Raw genomic sequence first — 17,257 nt, 5'->3', positions numbered from 1 at the left:
CATTGTATTTCATTTCAAAACCCTCTTTCCACTCCTACAACTGCACCATTACCACAATCTGTTTGACACCCCCTTTGCCAATAGTGTAGGATACAATTACATAATATTATAGGATGGAACTACAAGAAATCTTTATTAGTTTCCTGTTTCTGCCATAAGAAATTTACCACAATCTTAGTGGCTTAAAATAACATGAATTTATTATTTTACACTTCTGGAAGTCAGAAGTCTGAAATAGTCACATGGGGTTAAAATCAAGATGCTTCCCTTTCTGGAGCCTCTAGAAAAAAATCCATTTTCTTGCCTTTTCCCCTTCTAAAGTCTGTCCACATTCCTTGACGGTGGCTTCTTTAAGCTCAGCAATGGTGTGGGCTAGGCCCTTCTCACAACGTGTTACTCTGACCTCTTCTCATTCATGCCTCTCCTGTTAAGTATCTTTGTGATTATATTGGGCCCACCTGGATAATTAAGGCTAATCACCCACCTGAAAGTCAGTGATTAGAAATTTTAATTTCTTTTGCAATTTTAAATACCCTTTGCAATGTAACCTAACATATTTTCAGGTTCTGGAGGATAGCACACGGTGTCTTTGGGAAGGAGAGGCATTGTTCTGCTTCACCAAGTCAAAATGGTGTGCATGGCACACACACACACACACACACACACACACATACACATACAGGAAACTGAATCTACAAATAAACTTGGGGACCTTTCTCTGCCACAACTTTAGATAAAATAGGAGTTCCTTTTGCAAAACTGTGTGTCAAAACTAGGGCTGCTGACTCATATTTTAGTCAGATCCCTGTCTCACAGTCATTCTCTAAATGACATAACCAAAGTGAAAGAAAAGAGGAAATCGATATAAATCCTGAAGACCCTTTTGTGAACACTGAGTTTTCCTTTTGTTTACTGACTTTGAAATTCACTGGAAACCTGATGCTGTGAACGTGGAAGGTATGGAACAAATTTGCAATAGTTATATTGTTGTATAAGTGGAAGGATTCTGTTATTCAATATGTTATAAAAATTATTACAGATGAAATTAAAGGGCAAGAATCTCACTAAAATAATTTATCAATTCAATTATTTTATGGGACATGCTCAGGAATACAAAGAAACCTAGAAGAAAGACATCTGGGTTCAATTAAAGTGGTAGGCAGCACTACTCAGGGAGGTAGTCTGTGTGAGCAAATGGCCAAGTGTTTGATTCATGGGAAGAGAGCTATAAAGAAATATTTTTAATGAAGATAAAAATAGCTGAACCACTTTCATGTTGTGGTTTTCTTGTTTGTTTCACTGGCAATTCTTCAGGGATCTCATCCACACTACCTTATGGACTAAAAGGAAAAGCTCTGTAAGTATCTTTGGAAAAGCTTCTATGCCTTTGTAGTTGCATTTTAGTTGACCAACCATGTCATGTCACACTGGATGATGTGCAATTTGGACCTTTTATGACCTTGGGCAATTCACTAAATCTAATTCTAGAGGATGTGGCAAAGGCAAAATTTACATTCCTGATCACTAGATGGAGAAAATTTGACCATAAGATATAAATGGTTCTATTGGTAATTTATTAAAACTGGCTTTTTTGGGTAAAATGGAATGTCATGTTGAGTGATATGTGCTTTCTATAGTCCTTGTCAGAATATCCTAGAGAGTACCATTTTTTTAGCATTATTATCCCAGAATTCTTAAGTCCAGATTCAGACTCATTGTCAGTTTTTTTTGAAAACTCTACATCCATCAAGGCATTTAAAAGTGTTCTATAAAATCAAATAGATTAATGATCAGTACTGTATTTCTACATCCAAAGAAATACACAGTTATTCCAAATGATAATGTTCATCTCCTTTACATCCCACAGAGCAGGTGACATTTCAAGAACTATCCAGTTATTGCAAAGTATACATTTTTCATATCCTGCTTATGTTTGTATTATATTCAGCATGTTCATAAGATACAGATTTTTTTTTTAATGTGTGATGTTCTTTGAAGGACATCAATAAAAGCTGATGTTTGAAGTGATTCTGATATGCAATCTAAATAATAGTGAGGATTATAGATTCAAGACAAGAATCAGACATATGCACTGAGAATAGTAATTTTTGTACAATATTTTTTTTATGGGTAAAGTTGAAATATTTAAAGAAATATTAAGATCTGATAAACAGTATACTTTCATGAATCCTGCAAATTCATCCCATGACATGCTCTCAAGTGAAGAATGAATGTCAGTGCTTTTTTCATGTGAAAAATATTTGGGCTGCATAGACTATCAGGAACATAGTGAAACATAGCAAACTTGTGTTCACCAACAGTTTTTGTTTTCTTTAACATAAACTGAAACATCTTGGCATTTAAATTCAAGACAAATTGATCAATTATTAAGAGTACATTGAAGTTTTTATTTAAGATTTAGCACCTGCTAAAGTTCCTGAGTGAAGTCTGTACTTAAGAAGCTTCCTGCATTTCCTGAGCAAGGCCTTGTATTTCCCTAATGCATTCCAGCATTTAAACAAAAAATTCACTTTATTTTTGGAAAAGCTATATTGAACAGTATTGAAAATCAGTGAAGGGCCAAGACCAATTCAATGTGTCCTTTTATTCATTGCAAATTACTCATTACTTTCTTATCTTTGCTGAATATTCGGGATACAATTAAAGGGACGGTGGGTGAGATTTCATCTTGTCCATCTCACTCACCATTTTGTGTTGAGAAAAACACACATTGTTAGCATATTAGATATTTATTACCCAGGTGAGCTCTGGTCTATTAGTGTGAACCAGTGCAAACTAAAAGCAGCAAGTCCTCAAAGTTATTATGTGCTTGACTGCAAAAAAAAATTGGTAAAAAGCAAATACACCATAAACTCTTGCTCAAGAGACCATTTGCTGTTGTTGCATGTGGCAGTAAGGATCATCATCCAAGGTTCAAAGGTTAATTGGGTTGGTAAATTTGGGCTTAAGTTCCCATCACTCAACTGTGTTTATTGGACATTCCTTGGAGAGGGTATAATGGCCAGCATTGCTATGTTCTGGTTTTGAGATACTGGAGGTGAAAGAAATAGAGGCGAGTGAGACAGAGCAAGAGCACTGACGCAAATGTCACTTTTTAATGTGTTCTAAAGTGTAAACGATGAATATGGATAACTTGGCTGTTTACACAGCCTGAATAGTTGCCACATAAGTTACTGACATTCAGCCAGTGCCTATCAACATAAAAGAACAAGGAAAAAAATGTTTTGAGAAGTTAAAGTTCAAAAATGTCTGCACATGCTAAGCTTTACTTTGCACTGGGCAGCTTTGCTCATTAAATTTCAGGCCTTTGAAGAGAGTTAGGACTAGATAAAGATTATTCTTTCATTGAAATATATGAATGGCTGCCTTTAACACATCATATTTTTACCAGAAATATGGGTGTGCTTTTCTTGAGGGACATCTTATATATAGAAACTTGGGTTTAAAAGTATATAATTTGAGATGGAAAACTATGTGCATTCATAAAATAATGCCCTTAAATATGGCATTTAAGTTGTAGTTAAATTTCCAAATTGAATTAACTATTTTAAATTTCAGTGAAAACATGCTATAGCCACTGGAGTCTGTTTATTTATCTATCTATCTAGCTATCTTTCATCATCATCATCATCATTTTCTATAACTATTTTAGCTCTTTGATGCATATTTGCTACTAAGGTTCTAGACATTCTATACCTAGAATAGATTCATTGATAAACAATAGATTAATTTATAAAATAATATTTTGTCATGTCCAAGCTTTACAATATTGTAATATCCTCATTTATAAGAAAACTGACTCTCAAAAAATAAAATAAGCAACTTGCTGAAAGCCACACAGATAATAAGCACTGTGACTCAAATACTCTTGCCAAGACATGTTGAAAGCAGTCTGCCTTCCACAAGGGACAGCTTCATCTAAACCAAAAGAAGGGAAAGGCAACTCTCTTCATAAATTTATCTGTACTTCAGTTCTCTTAGGGCAAATCCACTTTTTAATCTTGATTTATTCAGATCAGCTTTTTGTGAAAACACAATTTAAAGGAGAGCTGCTAACTAATTCCTATTTGTGTTGTGCTGGGGCCATGTGGCTTAAGATGCTTATGATATAAAAATATGACATTGTTAAAATACATTTATTAAATGTATTTTTTTTCTCCTCTTCCTCCAAGTGGAGAAAAATGATGTGTCATCAGTATTGACATGCTTTTACTATACTATTATTCCTGAACCACCTTGAAGGGAGGATACAATGAAGGTTCATTTGTTATATGCCTACAATAGATAGATTTAAATGGTTTCTCTCCATTATTGTATTCACAGCAGATTTCCTATTGTGTGATGTAACATGATACATACAAGCAAGGAGAAAAATGCCCAATCTGATTTATCTTTTTTTTTTTTTTTTCTGGAATGTTAAGCAGTGTTATGTTTTACTACCTGTCTTGGTTTCTTATTGTTTTGATACACTTTATTGTACATGGTGTGCTATTGTTCATTTTCAGCTTGTTTTTAATCTTAACACAAAGAAAAAAAGTAGTAGTGGTCATTTGCATACTTTATCAGAAACATTCAGCCAACTCAAATGGATTTTTAAGACAGTTGTGTATTTTTTGTTTTTCTGAATCTTTATTATATATAACTTTAACTCTAAAAAAATACCCTAGAAACAAATAATTTTCCAAAGAATCAGGTAATCTTTATAATTATTTCATTAAAACTATTACTGTTCTTAAAACCAAATCATAGATGCTAAAATACGATTTATACCTTAGTTCAATCATTTTCCCATGCAAACCTCCCACTGCTAATTTTTTAAGAACCTCTGATGGTTGATTATTGTTAAAAGCACATTTAGGAGAAATGAGAATAAGCCAAGAAGAGCTTGAAAACCATTTAGATGAAGTTGATCAATGGTACAATATTCCATGCAACTTAAGTACAAGTCCTCTGTTTTTAATGATAGATTATTAAACTTCAATTATTATTTTAAATTTCTACTTATTTTTGATTGCTTAGATACGGCAGGAGTAATTGTGTTAACAAAATAGTAGACCATGTCTACTGCTGCAATCTTCTGACAATGGGTTTGCTTATATAAATAAGCACAGACACGCTAGGCTCAGGGGGATTGCCACCGGTAAGTGATCAGTCTTCAAGTGGAAAGAGCTGACAAAAAACACCAGGCTCTCTCCCCCTTTGTTAAATCAATATTCTTGAGTACAAAGTTAAAACTCCAACACTCTGCCTAGGAAAAACCTCTGCAGCAAAAGCTTAACAGTTGAAAATGATGAAGTATGGTTTTGCCACATTCATAACACCCATGCATGTTTCACTTTCGAAGGATCATAAAATGCAGTTTATGATTTTCAGCAAATGGCATTAGGAATTTATTAAAGCGTACTACACACACTGATAATTAAGAAGTAAAAAAATAGTTTTCATTTTAAAGTAAATAAGAGGATAATTGGATTATTTGTAACATAAAGGATAAATACTTGAGGTGATGGATACTCCATTTAGCTGGTTGTACTTATTATGCATTGCATGCCTGTATCAAAATATCTCATGTACCCTATAAACATATATACCTAGTAAGCACTTACATGAATTTAAAATTTGAAAAAAAAATGATTTGAAGAACATTGACCAAAATATAGTGTTCATACTTTTTGGAACTCAAACTAGAAGTCCTCAAACATCACATTAACCATCAGCTTCAAAGAGATAAAACTGAAGTTATTCCCATTGGCAGAAAAATGAGCATATATTTATGTGATTGGTTTCTGTCTGGTCAAACAGGTTATACAGCCTAGTGTACCAGGCACCCCGATGAGAGGATTGATTAAAAGTCAGTGTTTTGAATCAGTTACTGAGAGTTGGCAGGGCATGTAAAAATGTTATCATTTGAGGAAGAGTGATCAAAAGTGAATTAAAGATCTAATTAACGGGAAGTCAGGACAGCAACTATCGAGGAGTCAAAACAAAAGGAGATACAGTCCAAGAAGTAAACAGTGAAAGCAGAGATAAGAGGTTAAGTCCAAGACAGAAGAAATCAGTGTTCTGAGTGTCTACTGCACAAGGGAGAACCATTCATGCTGTAGACATAGAGTGGTTCTTATGGCAGTGGGCACATGACGTGGAGGTTTCAAGGCTCCCAACCAAGTTCTGGAATGGAAGGGGAGAAAGCTCCTCTTCCATAAATCCTCGCAAACACTCCTGGCCATGCACACATGTGCACACATGGGAGAGGATGTGCATGCACATTCACTGGTAACTACATGGATGTGGCTGTGCCCTGGGTTGTCACACTCTCTTAGTGTGTCCTGCTATCATCTGTCTGCTACTCCCCCAGGCCCAATCCCCATTGGATTATGAATCCAGCACTGTGGTCAGAGCAGGGCAAAGGGAAAGTAGGGGCAGGAGCACCCTGTTGCCCATGACTTGTGTGCCCTGCTGTCTAATGATAAGCAGGCAAGATCATTTGCGAGAAGCTAGGGTCACTGTTCTCAGTACTAGGAGTGACCCCAGCACAGAGCAGTTGAGTATAATCCATAATACAGTAACTTAAAAATGTATTATTTGAGGAACAGATATCTTATGACCATATAAGCTAGTAGAGACCTTGGGTCAATTTCATGGTCTTAATGTCCAAGAATAGGTCACAGATCCAGGTACCATTGGAAAAGGTGATGGTTAATGGAGTATTAGGCATTCATTTCCAGGAGCAACTCACAGATGTGGAAATCATTTGCTTAAGGGCCTTGTGTATCAGCTATGCATACTGCAAAACTGTTTATTTTTGTTTTGTTTTCTATTCCTTAAGTATGTTCCCTCTTAACCCCAGAACGGATGCATAGTTTTCCTGCTACCTGGAGACTTCTTTCCCCATCCCCTGTCTTCTGCTTCCCCACATAAATCTCTTTTCTTCTATTTTAAAATAGAATGCTTAAACATACTTTAGCTTTTGGCTCAAGAACAATGTTCTTGTGGTAAACCTGCCTGATATACCCAGTGGAGGCTGACGTCCTTTTTTATCAGAACATAGCAGCCTGTTCCTTTCTTTCACATCAGTTTATAGCCACATGTGCACTGAGTAGTCTGTTGGCCACTAAGATTATGGAGGGGTTGCACATATTTATAACAAAGTCAAGGTAAGACTATGAGAATAAGTTTATGGGAAAGGGTACAATAGAATACAAGGGAATAGAGTACCAGGTATTTGGAGGTCAGGGAATGAAAAGCCAACCTATAGGAAGAGTCATCTCTGTGCATATTCAAATAACCAAGAAGGATCATGGCAACAGTTTTGGAGAGAGAGAGAGCCAGGAGCTCAATTCTTCAAAGAATGAAGTTCCATGGCTTGAAGAGGGGAAGTATTTATCTGCAAAACCAGGGGGATGGTTGATATTGTCTGATGACAGGAGAGTCCAAGGTGAGTGATTACATGGTAAAGAGAAGAACGATGGTCGATTATAGTATAATTATTATATATAGTAATAATAATAATAATTGGATTATTTGTAACATAAAGGATAAATGCTTGAGGTGATGGATACCCCATTTAGCTGGTTGTACTTATTATCCATTGCATGCCTGTATCAAAATATCTCATGTACCCCATAAACATACACACCTAGTAAGCACTTACAAGAATTAAAAATTAAAAAAAAAAATGGTTTGAAGAACATTGACCAAAATATAGTGTTCATCCTTCTTGGAACTCAAACTAGAAGTCCTCAAATATCAAAACGGTGATAAGCAGCAAGGAAGACACGTATCTCATGGACAGGCCCCAAGGGTATGAGAAGCCGTGAGAAAGTTGCAGGGAAAGCAGTTGTCTGAGGAGAGAGTCACATTTCAGTTAGAGCAAGAAGATGAAGTGAATGCTCAAAGAAGCAGCAGAAGATATAGGAGGGTTCACTAACGATCAATTTCGAGTTCCAGAAGCTCTGTGAATTAAGGTAACACATTGGGCAAGGTAGGAGAGAAAATAAAAAAAAAGGCTAAGGTCTGGGTGGTATCAGGATTAGAGTTAAAGGGATGAGCGGGAGCTCTGAGCTTCCACTGGTGACCTCCACAAACAGGACAAGGTGTGTGATGAAATTAAACCTGGCTAGTCCTCACCATTCTAAGACTATACACATGGAGGGGAGGGAGGGCTGTAGGGTGTTCCTAAGACAGGAAGAGTTCTTGCATACATACTTGGCTTCTGCTAATAGAGGTAAGCTTTCTTGAAGAGTGGTGCTCATACTTTGAATATTTGGACAATCATGATGCCTGCCAATGGTAGTCTGCTGAGGTTCTACTCCAGATATGTGGGTACCCTCCACAGTGGGCAGGAGGTCTTATTTTGGGTCATAAACTCCCTCTTACCTTTTACTGATGGCAACCCTCAGGGTGGTAATTGTCCAATAACTGGGAATTATTGTACTACTCTGTTCTACGTTCTGGTAACTCAAAGGCTGACTTCATGGTTTCCAAGGCCCTTCATTGTGTCTTTGGTGCTGAAACCTGGAGTTGAACTAGCCCAATTCAATCCCAGAATAATAAATAGACTTAATTTCTCTTTTAACAACAATGTCTTAATGTAACAGCTTCCAACCTCCCTGTTTTATATCTGCTAGCATCATCAAACCTGTCCTGCCATTGGAATTCTTACTCCATGAATAGCTTCCTTGTAAACTGCTTATTTGAATTCAGCCTTTTGTTTATTATTTCTAATCTTTTGACTTACTTTACCATTAGAAAATCCTGACAGCAATATTGGGCTCCCCGCTTTCCCATCACCCCACAAATTGGTTATGGCTGGATTGGATTTGATCCATTAGTACTTTCTATACCCCTCTGAAAGTAAAGAATAACAGGGCCTATGTTTCCCGTCTCACTGAAGTTCACCTAGCTCAGCCTATCTGTGATGCAAAATATGACACTTTTCCTAAACACTCACAAAACTCTTCTCTAAATATAGAAGATTTAACTTTGGTGCAATACAATTCATCTGTTTCCATGACTGAAGTCTACCCAAAGCAACAACAAAACAACAACAACAAAAACAAAAACAACAAAAATCCTGTAGGGTTATTTTTATCTGGGTATTTATTTTTAATAAAGACGCTTGTCTTTTTAGTGATGGCCTTTCTCTGGAGAGTTCACTAACTCCACAAAAATTTGTTAAATTTAGGTGAAGAAATAAAATCTTTCTAATTTCTAATCTTTGTTTTTGAAAACATCTTGAACTGTTCAAATTGCTTGCTTGTGTTGATGACTTAATGACTTGTGCTGTGAGAGGGGATTTAACCCAAAACAGCTACTGAAATCTTGGTATAAGCTGTGTATCAAAATTTTATAAATCAATTTTTAGATACAGTTTACTCAATCTAGGATTAGAAGCAGATATTGTTTCAGTATTCTTTTTAATTCTTAGCCATCACCTTCTGGGGTCATCAAACCTCTCATAAATGGCTCACTAGAGAAATTAAAGAAAACTGCTTCCAAGTTTTCTTAACTTGCCCAAATGGTGAAGTTGAGTATTCAATGCCAGAAACATTTAAGATGAAGCAAAAAACAAAAGAGAGGAGGCTTATATTGTGGGTATTGTAGATAAAGCAAATGTACTATAAACTGCCTTGGCCCCCACTATTCACTCAGGCCTGATTCTAGGACTTGATTCTCTAGTGACCAGGCATGGTCTTCCTCCAGGTGGAAATGGCTGATAAAGAACATGATATTATTGGCTTTTTCTGAAGAATGATTCTGCTTCCCCCAGCATTTTTCACTTGGGGTAGAGAGGAGAGACAGCTCCATCTCAATGTTTCGCCTGAATGATGAAAGTAATAATTAAACTCAGCAATTTCACTTCTTTATCAGGACTCATTTATTCATTTATTCAATAAATATTTATTAAACATGTATCACTCATTCATTCATTCATTTATTCAACCAATATTTACCAGGTGTCAACTAGGTACCAGGCCTTCTCCCAGGTGTTAGGAACATAATAACGTATAAACTCATACATAGTCCCTCTTCATAAGTACCTTGAAGTCTAGTGGAAAACACAGTAAACATAAAGATAAGTGAACAATTACAAAGACAAGGTGAACTTTTCTGTTACAGCATTTAGTGGCAGTAGGAGCCTGCTAGAGACCTGAATTGTGTCTCCCCAAAATTCATATGTTGAAGCCCTAATCTCCAATGTGACTGTCTGTATCTGGAGACAGGGCCTTTAGGAGATCATTGAGGTTAAATGTGGTATTAAGGGTGGGATCTTAACTCCACAAGGTTTGTGTACTTAAGAGGAGAGGTGTGCCTTCTCTCTCTCCCTAGCCCCCTCTCCTCCCCACTCCCCATCTCTCTACCTGCAAGCACCTAGGAAAGGACTAGCAAGGACACAGCCAGAAATTGAAGCCTTCACCGGAACCTAAATATGCCAGCACCCTGTCCAGGACTTCTGGCCTCCAGAAATGTGAGGAAACAAATTTCTTGTTTAAACCACCCAGTATATGGTATTTTGTTAGAGTGGCCCAAGCAGATTAAGACAGAGCTGGATCCTATAATGCCTCACAGGCTATTGGTCCCAGAAGAAGGGAAAAGCCATGTAGGTTTTTGGCCATGGTGGGCACAGGGGCTAGGCAGGAGTTGGTGAGAGATGAATGACAGGATGAGATCTGACTTTGAAAAGATTACTTTGATGACAGAAGGAGAAATGATTGAAAGGGAGAAGAATGAATGCAAGGAGATCATTTAGGAGGTCATTATATAACTTAGAAAAAGGATGATCCTGGTTTGAAGCAGCAGATAAACGTTCATGTATGAATTAGAGAAATAGTGAAAAACAGACATACGAACTTGGAGATGGTTGGGATTCTGAGAAAGGTGGTGAAAAGATGCCGCTACTACACTCAGTAAATGGTGGTGACATTTACAACAATGAGGGACACTGGAGGATCGGCAGCCTGTGTGGGTACAGAGGAAAGACTATTGATTTAGTTTAGGCATGTTGATTTTCTTTATACAGAGACACAGAGTATATCTCACTGCTTACTTTTCATAAGTAAGCATAAGTAATTCTCTTACGTTTCATAAGGGAGATCTGAACTGATGGTAAGAATTTGTAAGTCATTATCAGATAGACGACAATTTAATCCATGGATTTAAATGAAATTGTCTAGGGGCTATAAAATGAGAAGTGAAGGGAGTTGTATGATGGAGTCTTGAGTAACTCCCACATGTAAAATAATTTTCAATTATTTATGCCCCTACCCCTACCCCATCCTTTTGCCTCTGTGCACGTACCCGTGCACACACACATACACACACACACACACACACACACACACACACTTCTGACTTTCAAAAGAAGGGCTCAATCCCAATGTTTTCATCATTTATAAAGTTGTCCCATTTGAAGTGGGGCCTACTCATTGTCAATATATTTTGAAGGCCAAATTATTCTAACTGAAGCAAAATTATCTCTTATCTGACAGCATTTGTTATAATACTCAGCATTTCCTTTCTCCAAGGTGACATAATGTTTCATGGTAAATTTTCCATAAAAAAAAAATCATAAGATTCGTGATCTATTTTCCTGTGATGGTGAAGGATTGCTTTGGGAATGCAACAAACGGGGCAGGCACATCCCTTCTCTGAAGTGGTGGTTCATCTTTTAGGAAAATTCTGTTTTTTATCCAAATATGTGGTGCATATGTATTTATATCTCAGTTAATTTTAGGTACCTCCCAAAACAGCGTAGTATCTGATTCTAAAATGACTCTTGAGAAAATGTTAAAAGTTCCTGAATAATTTTTATATTCTCTAAAGGATGAAAGTCAATTGTATCAATTGTAAAATGGAGTCTTCATAATCCTGATCATGAATTAAGTCTAAGGTCCTCTTCAGGGCAAGGCCTTTCTTGTTCTCAACTTGCTCTCTAACTTCCTTCCTCTCTGCTCCCGCATGGGAATGTAAAACTTTACCAATACTAGTGAATTGTAACAGCTTGACTTTGCTATGGATTCTGTCTCTGGGCTAGGCTCACACTCATCTTTTTGCCTGGATCCTTTCCTTGCTGGTTCACCTGATGCAGTACCCATGTGACCCACCCTCAGGTCTCAGCGTGAGGGCAGTTCCTTCTCTGAAAACCCCTTACTCCCTGAGTTGGCCCTGAGATATCCCTTACCCTGTATGCTTATTATATCTTTTAAGTTCACCATTTTACTACTCTTCACATTGTAGTTAAATTAACTTTTTTCTTCTCTACCCCTCTATGAAACAGTAGCAACATGAGGGCAGGATTCAGGTCTTTTTTATTATTTGAATTTCCAGCACCCAGCTTTTTTCTTTTTTTCTTACCTTATGCCCTGTAACCTACTGTATTAGTCTGTTCTCACTTCTGTAAAGTGAGAACTATACATAAAGCACTGCCCAAGATTGGATAATTTATAAAGGAAAGAGGTTTAGTTGACACAGTTATGCATGGCTGGGGAAGCCTCAGGAAACTTACAATCATGGCAGAGGGGAAGCAAACATGTCCTTCTTCACATGATGGCAGGATAGAGAAGTCCCAAGCAAAAGAAGGAAAAACCCCTTATAAAACCATCAGATCTCATGGAAACTATCATGAAAACAGCAGCATGGGGGTAACTGCCCCCATGATTCAATTACGTCTTACTGGGTCCCTCCCATGACACATAGGGATTATGGGAACTACAATTCAAGATGAGATTTGGGTGAGGACACAGCCAAACTGTATCACCTACTTAAAATAATAAAATAACAAACCATAGAACTGAATAGACCATTTGGTCATGCTCTGCCTTTGAATTGACAAATATCTGAAGTTGCCAGTGTTTAAAATTATTGTTTCCCTAAAAGCAAAAAAAAAAGGATCAATCTTGACTCATTATCTAAAATATTTAAATATAAAAATGACGACATCATTTGTTCGTCTAGTCAACATATATTTATCGAGTATCTATTGTTTACCAGGCATTGTTCCAAGCTCTGAAAAAAATAAAAGAAAATTTAAAAAGAGAGAAACATGGTTTTTATCTTCATGGAACTTAGCAAGAGAGACATAAATATATGAAAGAATTATACAAATAAATGTAAAATGATAGCTGTGATAAGAGCTCTGCAGGATACTTAATGGACAAGTACTGGGTGCTATGGAAGTGATTAATAGAGGCTATAGATCTATTCAAGGGTGGCAGGGAAGCATCCAAGGGGAAGTGAGGCTTCAACAGGTTTTGAAGGAAGAGTATGTGGTAACTAGGCTGAGAAGGGAGGAGAGATGGGCAAAGCAAGGACGTAGACAGAGAGGAAGGGCACCCATCAGGAAGGCCTTTGCAGCAGTGGTGAGAATATGGGTGCAGAGGAGAGACTATTGATTTAGTTTAGGCATGATGGCTCTTTATTTTCAGAGCAATGGCAAGCTGTTACAGCCACATCTTCTTAACGATGTGATCACGAGAGTTAACATCTATCTGTAGTAGAGCTCTATTTAATGTTAGGATGGTAAAATACATTGAGTTTTTCTTATACAAGGCACTGCACTGTGTACTAGAGATAAAAATGTGAACAAACATGGCTCCTGACTTCTAGAATTTCACATTCATGTGGAAGAAAATGTATAAAAAAATATATATTTGTGAGCATTTATAATAACAGAAGAATATATAAATTCAGAATGTAAAACAAAGCTGAAGCTTGAGGTCTGTGAGGTTCAGGAAAGGCTAATGTTAGCAGTTGTTCTCTAGAGCAGACATTGAAGAATGAATAGATGTGTTTGCAGGGGGTGCTGATCAGGCAGAGGGAACAGCATGAGCAAAAGAATGAGGGTATGGAACAGTATGGTGTGCATGTGTGTGGAGCTCAGAGCACATGGCAAGTAAGCACTTCGGGAGCATAAAGTACACAAAGAGGATGAATCAGGCAGGAAATTTGGATCTGGGCAGGAGGTGATAAGTATTATTTGCTATAACATGAAGCTTTCCCTAAAAAAACAAAAACAAAACTTTGCTATAGACAGTTGGAAGGGAAGTGGGTCAAGCAAGGTGGTAAGAAGAAATAGGAAACAAAGTTGATAGCCTAATTTTTTTTTCTCCCATAGGCAAAGCTGCTGTACATAAATATGCTTTACTTTTGTGTTCTGGGAGTTTCAGAGACTTTATCTGTTCTGTCTTCTTTAGCTTCCTCTTTATGATTTTCTCTCTGTCCTCTCAATTTCATTGACTTTTATTCTCTTTTCAAAACCTAGCTTTCCCTGGTACTTTGGAGAAGAGGTATTCCGTTAGAGAAGATTCAGCCTTTTTTCTTGCATTTCTTTATCTCTTCTGAATGCTGATTTCACATCCCTACTTTGTTCACAGAACACCTGGCATTCTTCCATCACATTTCCAAATTTCTCTATAAATAACGAGCTCTGGGAATTTTATTGTCTACAGGACACACAAAGATTTTCTTGACAGTCGACCAAATGGGTGTGAGGTATATCTATGATCAGACCATCTCCAAGTAGTAGGTGACCTGCCTCCACGAGGGAACAATGAGAAATCCAGCATTTGGGGGAATATTTGCAATTTTAAAAGGCATGTAAACCACTCTTTAAAAAATACAGGCTTTTCTTCTTGATATGTATAACTTTCCTAACTTTCAGTTAGCTTCATACCTTCAGGCAGGAAGGAAGAAATGCAATATTGGCAAAAAATAATTCACTAGAATTGGCTGGCAATGATGTGTTTCTGGCACTCTGAGATACTTAACACCTTTCAGAATAGAGGAAAAAGTTGCTTTGAAAACGTTTCAGCAAGGCACACATGGAGAATATTCCTGATGAAGACAGGCTGTTAGCACTGTATTTTACCACTGCTGTTCCTCCACCCAATTCCATCATTAAATATGCTGTTATTCTCCCATTTGGGGTCAAAAGTCCAGAAACTGTCTAGGGTTTCTGTCCTGTTTCAAATAAACTTTTTGGTAAATTGCATAGAAAAAGTTTCTTTCAAAACAAATACATTTAAACAGATATACATGGACCGGTATCAATATTCAATTAGGCAGATGAGGATGGTACTGCATTGGCAACAGGCCAGAACATACACATGGATTAAAAACAAGCAAAACAAAACAAAACAGGATCAAATAAAATAATCTAAATCAGGCTCACAATACTTTTCTCTTTTAAAGAACTATTCTGTAACATTTTCTACAGTAATATTTGATCTCCTGATTGCATTGTGATTTATTTTCAACAGGTGTACACTTTGACACAAAGAATCAGAGCTGAAATTGAGTGTGTTGGGTTCCATTAATTGAACTAGACCATATTTGCAAAAATTATTTGTTTAGAAAGGTGGTAGACAGCACTTCAAATCTGATCTGGCAGGTTTAGTCCAAATTGTTAATGCCACACTTTGTGGAAAGTGATAAACAGCTGGGAGTAATCAAATAAGACTGAACAAAACTTGAATCTTTTTTGACGAGCAGTTGTGATGTAAAGTGAAAAAGATATTGGGTATGGAGTTAGCAGATTTGGTTGTAAATTTGAAGTCTGTTTCATGTATTAGATGCTTGATTTTGAGAAACTTCCTTAACCTCTCTGAACTCCAGTATTCTCAACTGTAAAATGAAGTAATAATGCCTATCACAGAGTGGTTTTGAAGGCCTTAAATTGCTTTTGCATATTAAAGTACCTAGCAAAGACCTGGGGTACAGAAAGCTTTCAATAATTGACTATTGGATAAAAATATGAATGAGTTTAATTTGACTGTTGGGAAACACCTTTTTCCCAGATGAAACAACCATGACTTGCAAAACATGGGGGGCAATGGCTGAGATGAAGACAGAGGGGCATGGTCAGTCTAGTGCAGACAGTGTGTTGAAGTCCTTATGGAGTGTTTACAGAATGCCTGCCCTGTCTTCAGGTAAGAAGATCCTTCCCAAATCTCACCTTGGATTCTCAGTGTCATACTGGGCCACTCAGAGCCCAAGGAAACTCCCCAGACTCTTGAAATTATTTGTTTCAATAACCATGAGATGAGCTCCGGCAAAACAGGGAAAGCATAAATTGCTTCTCTATAGATTAATCAAATGTAATCCAATCTCACTAATAATAACCAAAAGCTTCCTATGCACCAAGATACTACTAAAAATCAATATACATGTCAATAAATGCATAATGTAGTGCTGCACAAAGCAACAAATAAAGCATATGATAAAACAGAAGAGTTAACAAAGTTTTATTTGCTCAATGAGATAAAGAAGTAAAGAGGAAGACGGTACTTTTCTTGGATGACATTATGTTTGAAGGGCAGGGGTTCCCATAAATGGAGATGTTCGAAAGCATTAGAATTTCGGGTCTAGAGTGAGTGAGCAGAGGCATGAAATCATTAAAAAAAATAGAACCCCTCCTAAGCAGACATTCTCAATGCAGCTTTGGTACCTTCAGCCTCTTCTTTCACTCCCTTTTATCCCTTTTATCTTTAATTTTTTTTTACCTAGAATTCCCATACAGCCAACATCTGCATTTGCATCCTTTCCTGGTCTCTCCAGTCAGAAGGAAATATATTCCATAAGGTCAATGAGATTAGATTGCCCCTAGGGAAGATTTGCACTGTACAAGAGGAACCCTTGGAATGGAAAATGAAATGAAACCATATTCCATAGTTTTCCCAAATCGAATGGTTCTGGGTGATGGCTATGTTGGAGGCAGGGCAGTGGAGCGTGGGGGATGGGACAGAATGCTTTCCACATGGCCCACTGGGAGCTGGCTGTATCTCCAGAAACAACTTAGCCCTGCGCTTTTCCCAAATGAAGGCTGCTAAAAAGGGCTGGCTTCCTCACAAGGGGCTAAATGAAGCCACTGAGTGCTCAACAAAAATGGGCTTTAACATTTTTATAAATTTCTTTCTTTTTTTTTTTCAGAGAGAGTCTCACTGTGTTGCCCAGGCTGGTCTCAAACTCCTAGCCTCAAGCTATCCTCCTGCCTCAGCCTCCCAAGTAGCTGAGACTACAGGCACTTGCTACCACCCCCAGCTTTTTATCACTTTTAAACAGCAAGATTCCAGGTTGATTTGGTAGCCATCATCATGAAGAGGCTTTCCTGAAGAGGGCCAGGAAGAGGGGTGGTGCCCGTGGCCCACCAGGGGTCATGAAAGGCTGTGTGTCAGGAGCTGAAGGGGACAGAAGGGTGCTGTTACAAAGTCCGCTCTGAATGTTAATTCCATGTTCCAAA

At 37.4% G+C, this 17,257-nt stretch overlaps 2 long non-coding RNA genes across 2 annotated transcripts in view; one reads left to right on the top strand and one right to left on the bottom strand.

Moving 5' to 3' along the window:
- The window catches only part of LOC139363494 (uncharacterized), a 588,541-nt gene that overhangs the window by 552,274 nt on the left and 19,010 nt on the right, over positions 1-17,257 (bottom strand). The gene's annotated exons all lie outside the window — the stretch shown is intronic.
- LOC105482528 (uncharacterized) lies at positions 881-16,969 on the top strand. The gene is made up of 3 exons (XR_987696.3): positions 881-957; positions 1,315-1,357; positions 16,948-16,969. It is a non-coding gene; the product is annotated as an uncharacterized lncRNA (long non-coding RNA).

Source organism: Macaca nemestrina, chromosome 5 (assembly GCF_043159975.1).
Source record: "Macaca nemestrina isolate mMacNem1 chromosome 5, mMacNem.hap1, whole genome shotgun sequence".
Classification (NCBI taxonomy): domain Eukaryota; kingdom Metazoa; phylum Chordata; class Mammalia; order Primates; family Cercopithecidae; genus Macaca; species Macaca nemestrina.
Note: the sequence above shows the minus strand (reverse complement) of the source record. Positions and strands in the feature narration are given on the sequence as shown.